The sequence below is a fragment of the Acinonyx jubatus genome, chromosome A1, assembly GCF_027475565.1.
Source record: "Acinonyx jubatus isolate Ajub_Pintada_27869175 chromosome A1, VMU_Ajub_asm_v1.0, whole genome shotgun sequence".
In the NCBI taxonomy this organism is placed as follows: Eukaryota; Metazoa; Chordata; class Mammalia; order Carnivora; family Felidae; genus Acinonyx; species Acinonyx jubatus.
In genome coordinates, this window is record NC_069380.1 from 167117377 (window position 1) to 167125170 (window position 7794).

Sequence of the window (7794 nt, forward strand, 5' to 3'; positions counted from 1 at the left end):
AACACAGAAAAGTATTTAGGATTCTCTAACCCATCATGCTAACAGAAAAAAAAAGCTAGATGCAACAGAGTATGTAATTCCATTTATATGAAACTCTAGAACAAATGAAACCAATTTACAGTGAGAAAGAGAGGACAATGGTTTCCTGGGGCTGAGGGGTAAAAATGTCACTGCATAGGGCAGAAGGGAACTTCTGGGAATGAGAGAAATATTCTCTATCTTGATAGTGGTAATGAAAACATTCTACTGTTGAATGTGGTGCTGGTGATAGGGGTGTACCTGTTCGTCAAGACATACTCAACTGTCTATTTTAAATACACACATTTTATTGTATGTAAATTATCCTCAAAAAAGGTGATTCTTTAAAATGGAACTCTTTTGGGAAAATATAAACCAAGGAATAATGGTAATGCCCTTACATAACCACTAAAAAGAAGTCAAAAACATCAATAAAATTCAATACCCACTATGGTTTTTAAAAATGTCATCCGAAATTAAAAATAACAATAAAATCACCTTGGAAAGCCAAGAACAGAAGAAAATATTTTAACTTAATATTCTCTTTATCAGAAAGTTTCAGCAAACATCATAACCGATGTTTAAAAAATCAGAAGCATTCCCCTCAAAGACAGAAACAATATGTTTTTAGCTATCACTATTATTCAAAATTATATAGGAAGTATACCAAGCCAAAGCAATGAGGAAAACACCTAAGTTATAAAAAAAAAAAAAATGAAAAGAAAGCCACAAATCTGTGAAAACTTTCAGACAATCATCAACTCAAGTGATTAGATACATGATAAACAAAAAAATTCAAAAGTTTTCCTATAACCAGAAAGAGAAAATTTTACTGAAAGTTTCCATCCACCAGAGCAAATCAAATCATAAGATAGCTAGGAATATTAGAAAGGAATGTGATACATATGGGGGGGGGGGGCGGGGGCCTATAAACTCAATACTAAGATATAAAACTCAATACTTAAGAATATAAGGCAAGATGTGAATAAAAGGGAAAGACATACCATACATGCATCCTTTTCTGAGGGGAGAAGCTTGGTATCATAAAGAGCAGTTTGCCCAAAATCAATCTAAAATTTCAATATGACATCATTCAAAAAACCTAAGGATTTTTCATTTAATTTATAAATTGAGTCTGAAGTTCATCTGGAGAAGAAATGCATAAGAGTGAAGTAATTTTGAAAAAAGGGAAAAATGGTTACCAAAATTTTAAATATGCATACCCTTTTACCTAGCAATTCCATTGATAGGAATCCATGCTCCAGAAATAATCACATACAGAGGAAGTTTCCCTAACAGTTGACTTTTAGGATACAGGTAGGACTACAAGGGGGGTGGGAACTGCACTTTTTACCATTCTTCCACACTGTTTGAATTTTTTTTTAATTATTTAAGATTTAAAGTTTGTAATTAAAAACTAATCAATACATGAAAAAGTTGGTTTCAAATAAAGCATTATTTGTGATTGCAAAAAAACTAAATGTCTTTCAACAAAGGAATGGTTAATTACAGCTCATTCAAACTAATGAAATACCTCTTAACCTTTGTCAGTATCCGAAAGACCTATATGTAACAAATAAAGATGTCCAACACATAAAAACAAGTGAAAGAAGCAAGTGATATACCAATGTGTCTGGTATTCCTCCCACTTCTCCCCCCCAAACCCAACTTTACATGTATGTAAATGTGTTCAGAAATGCATTTAGAAAGATGCACAGTAAATGGTTAACGTTAGACAGTGGAGTGGGGCTGGGGGATGAAAAATGTTCACTTTTACCTGACAGTCCTTTTTCTAAATTGTTAAATTTTACATCAAGTTTGCATTTCTGTAATTAATTTTTAACACTTAAAATTATTTTATATAAAAATGACATGAATTCTAGAAGAAAAAAACTAAAAAAATAGTTTAAACGTTTATTTCTGTTATCACCATGTTTATTTACATACTCTTCAAATGATCTGTAGTCTTCAGCAGAGGTGACTGCCATTTTAAGGAAATTCAACTGACCAACTAGATTATGATAAAAAATAATACAGTGCGCCTTTTTTTTTTAAGTCGTAAACTTCACAGAAACATCAGACTCAAAGCAGGTTCCATGCATATGCAAAAAATTTTAATGCCTTGGAGAGGGAAGTCTCCTAAACAGATTATTCTTCCTCCTTGCAAAAAAGAGTATTTACCTCCTCCTTTTTTCTTCAACTTGGTCTGGGCGACTTTAAACTCACCATTTTGAATGTGCGCAAAATGATTTACAAGCAGTAACCTTAGGGAGGCCAAAACTGAAGGTGGATCTGCGAGAGGGGGGCTCAGACCTGACATCGCTAACCGGCAGAAGCATTGATGGAATGGCGGTAATATCGGGAGAAAAACGATTGTTGTGATTTGTACAGGGTGTGCTGCGTACCCGAGCCTTGGTGACAATCGGAGAAAATGCAAATACAGCCAGGAGAGCGACCGCAACGGAAGGCTTCTTGGGGGAAGGGGGGGTGCAGGCCTGTGGCGTAAGATGGATCAGCTCTATGTGGGGTGACTGGAAATGGACAGAGAAGGCGGCTGTGAGATTTTGGTGGGGGGCACACTCATACAGCCGCCAGTTTCGGCAGAAAGGCAGCGGGGTCCTTGGCCAAGGCACCAAGGACAGCAGAAGCGGCAGCAGGGAAGAGCGGCCGGTGGACACCCCGAGATCAATCGATGCCATTCGCTGGGGCCAGCAGGCGCGGTGGCCACGGACTCGAGCGCGGCCCCAGGTCCGGGTTGGACCGGGCCCAGGAGGCGAAGAAGGCCTCTCACAGCCATCAACCCCACCCACCATGGCCGGCGCAGCGGGCAGGGACAGGCCCCACTCCTTCTCGAGGAGAGAAATTAAGAAACGGAGGGGGTGAAGGCAGCAATTTCCTCGCCCCGACCCTGATATTCCTGACATCAGAACAAGCCAGATTAAAAAAAAAAAAAAATCCCCTCACCGAACTGTGCAGCGGCTCCGGAGCGAGAACAGCGCTCGATCCTCCACCCGCCACCACCGCCTTCTTCTCCGCCTCCGACTCCTCCCCCGCGGAACGCGCAGCGGCAGGCGGCAGCGGCGGCGGTGGCGGCGGCGGCGGCGGCGGCGGCGGCGGCGGCGGAAGCAGAGGCGGTGGCGGCGCGTCCCGCCCCTTGCGCCGCGGTAGAGGCGAAGGAGGAGGGCACTCAAGCCCCGCCCCGAGGCCAGCACCGACCAATAGACTCAAAGGGCCTCTGCGGGAAAAATCCACATGTCCAATCGGAACCCGAGGAGTGGGCTCACGTCAATGGTTGGGACGTGGCAGAAAAACGGGAAAATACTTGGACCGTATGTACTCCCTGGTACTCCAGTCTCGTTCAGTAGGACTTCACCGATTGGCCGAAGAGCGGAAGGATGAAGGCACACTCCCCCCACTCTCAACCCAGTCCGGGTCTGGGCACACCTCCTTTCCCTGCAGCACTGCGACGTTCGGGCAGGGGGCGGGGCACCGTGATGGGGCTGGAATGGCAAGGCCTTTTGTAGTTCGGGCTGGGAGAAAAGGCGGGGTCTCAGGGAAAGGGAAGGGGGTGTGGAGAACCAAGGGAAGAACTGGCGCAGCTAGACTTTTTCAGAAAACCCGAAGCAACAACCAAAATGGAGGCGTTAAAATCAATCCTAATTCCACTGGAAACCTGACTGACAAGGTTAAGGTCTCCTGACATAAAGTTCAAAGCGTTGCAGTTCAGATATGAGTGGGACAAGAAAAAATAGATGGAAGAAAGACACATTGGCCCATCCTGACTCGGCTTACTATCTAGTGGGTTTTCCCCTCCCACCCTACAATCACACCCTTGCATCCTCATTTCTCATTCTGTTGGAAGCGGAGTATAGCGGACGCCTGCTTTCGCTCTCTATAGACCTTGCCTAATTAGAACCTTCCAGTTTGCATCTAGAGGCTAACCGGCTGTCAAGGCGAGAAGTAACAGCTCCCATCACATGTAACCAAAATAAATACAACAGCTGTAGTCCCTGGACATCTTGCTTAATTTAAACACGGGTAACAGTTTACTTAATCATGTCAGTGATGCTAAATTGTTTCTTTGTCCGGCACATGTCCTTTCTTTTTCATCCTGAACATGACCGCTTCTCTGATTACAGTCCTGCTTTCCTGCCACCTTATTCCCCAACCCCCTCAACTCCTTTCACACATATGCCCAGTGCCCAGGATATATTTATCGTGTCCCCTCCCCCAAGGATTAAGAGCCCCACTTCTTGTGCTGTCCCTGGCAACTGCAAAATCTGCCAGTGATCTCAGACTTTTTTTTTTTCCTGTTGGTTAAAACAAATTATCCAAAATTTACTATGGGAACTTAAGTTATGAGATTTGTTATAGGCATTTTGTGCAATCAAATCCAAGTCTCAGCCCACCCATGTAGTACATTTCTTACCAAGAAACCATTTCCCACTTGATATTTCTCTTTTACACACGTTGCTCTAGAAGCTGTGGCTCTTTTTCCATCCAAGTTTTCCCACTTTGAAAGATAATTCATACTTTAATCACATTTCTTTAATCTCCCTTAGGATGTTGCATACTGATCCAATTGGATATACCAACATGTTTGTTGGGGCAGGGTTTCTCAACTTCAATCTTTTTCATACTTGTGTATACTACTCACAGTATTATTTATTATTTTCTTTAAATGTATTTTTTTTTCAATTTCTTTAGAGGGAAAGTTTATAAAAGTACTATGAATGGAAGAAAACCTCCATCATCGATTCTAGTTTGAAAGTAACAGTAAGAAAAGTGAACAAAACAATTTTTTTAAATGATGGCTAGAAACTATTGCCTACTAAAGTGTCTGAACCTAAACCCCACTTCCTGTTAAAAGGGTCTGTTACCAAGCATTAGACACATATTAAAGATCAAGCACACAAATGGCATTTTTATCATGATGTAATCAAAGGATAGAAAAATAGAGCTAAAATAGGAATCACTTTCTCACAATGAGTCATTGTTTTTAATCCTGCATGCATGCCCCAAGTAAAGTCATCCAAGGCATCAGAAGTGATCTGTGTTACTTTTTGGGAAACACTGCTGTGGAGGCTTAAATCATGTATTCTATAATCAAACAGACCGTATTCTCATAATAGCTCCTGCATTTATAGCTGTGTGCCTCTGGACAATCTATTTACCTCTCTGGCCTCTTATTTCCAATTTAAATATGGGAAAAGTAATAATATTTACTCATGAGTCACTGAATACATTAAATAGCCTAATAAAGGTAAAGCATATCATACCATGTTGTAAGTACTAAATACATATTAGCTGATATATTATGTGTAAATAGAGATGATAATAATATGTATTATTGCCTTGTACATATAATTCTTACTGACTCCAGAGATGAGAAGCATTCCCCAAAGCAATGAGTTGAAGATATGATGTAAAACAGTGGTCCTTAAAGAGTGATACAGACCAACAGCATCAGCATTACCTGGAAACTTTTAAAAATACAAATTCTCAGGTAGGTCCATCCTCAGACCTGAATTGGAAACTCTAACTGTGGAGTCCAGCAATCTGTAGCTTAGCGAGTCTTCCAGACGATTCTGATGTATGTAAAGTTTGGTGACCACAGATATCGTAGAAAGAGGACTGACTAGTCAAGGAGTGGGAGGGCCTGACTTTTAATTATAGTCTTAAAGTGACATCAGCCAAATGGAGGCATAAGGACCTCTGAAAATTCTTTTCTCCACAAAAGCAGTGAGAAAACTGGCAATTTTGTCAGAGTCAACTTTTTCCAAATTCTAGATATTAACCAAAGGTTTGCAGCAATCCAGGAAGCATTTATGCAGGAAAACAGCTGAATTTCTCAGTAAGAACAGTAAGTTTTGTGATGTTTTGACTTATTCTAACCCAATCCCTCTAGCTCCAGTTCTGCTTTTGCACTGAAAAACAATAGCCCACAATCATGGGGAAAACCAGCAGCCTGGCAGCCACCTGATGAGGCAGAGTGAGACTGGAGAGCCTTCAAAACCTAATTCTAAGAGAATAATTTCACCTACCTGTGCTTCCCTAGAAGATCTCACTTGCAAGGCTGTCTTCATTCGATTTGATTCAGAGCCAAACCAGTGCAAAAAGCCTTCTCCCCAGAAATATTTGTCAAAAACAATGAGAGGGAATCGATTAACTTTCCTGTCACCTTAGGTAGTAGAAACAGCTGGGACAAAAAAGAGATTAACCAAAAAGCTTAAAAGGAAAAGTTGGAGAAGGTCCTATAGGACTTTGAAAAACTCCAACATATTCATAGGAATCTAGAAACCCAAACACATTAGAAACCCACACACATGCCCCGGGGCTGCAGTAAACTGCATAAGATCAGGCAAGACCTGAGGGGGCCCATAGCATTCACCATAGGCTGACTTTGAGGCTCTGTAAAAGTTAGAAACGAAGGCTAAGGGAAAATTGGCAATCCCTGGCTTAGTGTTGAAGCCATGACTCAGCACACACAGGCTCTCAATAAACACTGGGAGATATATTGGTTCCAGACATTTAAGGAAATCTATCTAATTATTAGCTGAGCCCTAAGCTAACCAAGCAGAATCTTCCCTGGCCACACATGACAAAGAATACAGACTGTGCAGGTAGTTCAGCAATGTCACTGAACAAACAAAAAGCATCTATAACAAATAGCAACAACAAAAAACCCGAGGGGAGGAATAAGAATCTGATTTCCAGAGTTTCCACATTATGTTTTTTAAATGTCTAGTTTTCAACAAAACCAAAAGTTGGTTCTTCAAAAAGATCAACAAGATCGACAAACCTTTAGCTATACTGAATAAGAATAAAAAGAGAGATGACTCAAATTACTAAAACCAGGAAAGAGGACATTACTACTAATGTTACAGAAATAAAAAAAAATTATAAGGGCAAACCAAATATTTGTATGCTAACAGTTTAGAAAACCTAGGCAAAAATGGACAATTTTCTAGAAACACACAAACCATAAAAACTGACTCAAGAAGAAACAGAAAATCTAATCTTAGCCTTGTCATTTATGAACTGAATGACCTTAGTTTAGGTTGGTCATTCAATTATCTTGAGTCTTAGTTTCTTCAACTAGAAAACAGATATAATAATCCCTATGCCATATATTTAAATGAGGTGATAGAGAGGTTTTATTAGGTATATATTAGGTATATTAAGACACTTTAGCCACTCTGTGCTGACAGCGTCGAGCCTGCTTGAGAGTCTCTGTCTCCCTCTCTCTCTTTGCCCCTCCCTTCTCCTGGTCTCTCTCTCTCTCTCTCTCTCTCTGTCTCTGTCTCTCTCTGTCTCAAAAATAAATAAGCATTAAAAAAAAATAAGATACCCTAGCCACTGAAACAACTCTTAAAATCCTTAAGTCTCAGTGCATCTACACAAGATTATTTATTATTAAAAGTTCATTCAGTAGGATTGGTGGGAAGCGCTGCTTCACATTTTGGGACCTGAGCTCTATCATCTTTAATACAAGGATTTCATTAAAAGTCTGAGTACCAACAACCAGCCAATAGAATAAAGGAAGCATGGAAGGGAAAATGTGAAGGATATCAGAGATTTTTATTAGCCTTCCATGGATATAGTCTAGCCATTAGTGATCATGATCTTCCAGGAGATCACCTTGAACCTATGGAGGCTTGGTTTTAGGCTCTGTTAGACTATATTTTGGTTTTGTCCTTACTATTAGTATGTAGTCCTTATGCCTAGGGTGTGGTTCTGACTCAGAATATCACCCTTCAGGGTCTCAACTGGAAG

The 7794-nt window shown here is 40.6% G+C and overlaps 1 protein-coding gene across 1 annotated transcript in view; it reads right to left on the bottom strand.

Moving 5' to 3' along the window:
* PJA2 (praja ring finger ubiquitin ligase 2) overlaps positions 1 to 3123 on the bottom strand; it is a 69483-nt gene extending 66360 nt beyond the window's left edge. Inside the window, exon 1 of the mRNA XM_027036407.2 lies at positions 2983 to 3123. The gene's annotated coding sequence lies outside the window, so the exon portion shown is untranslated. The remainder of the gene's footprint in view (positions 1 to 2982) is intronic.
* Between the last annotated feature and the right edge of the window lie 4671 nt (positions 3124 to 7794).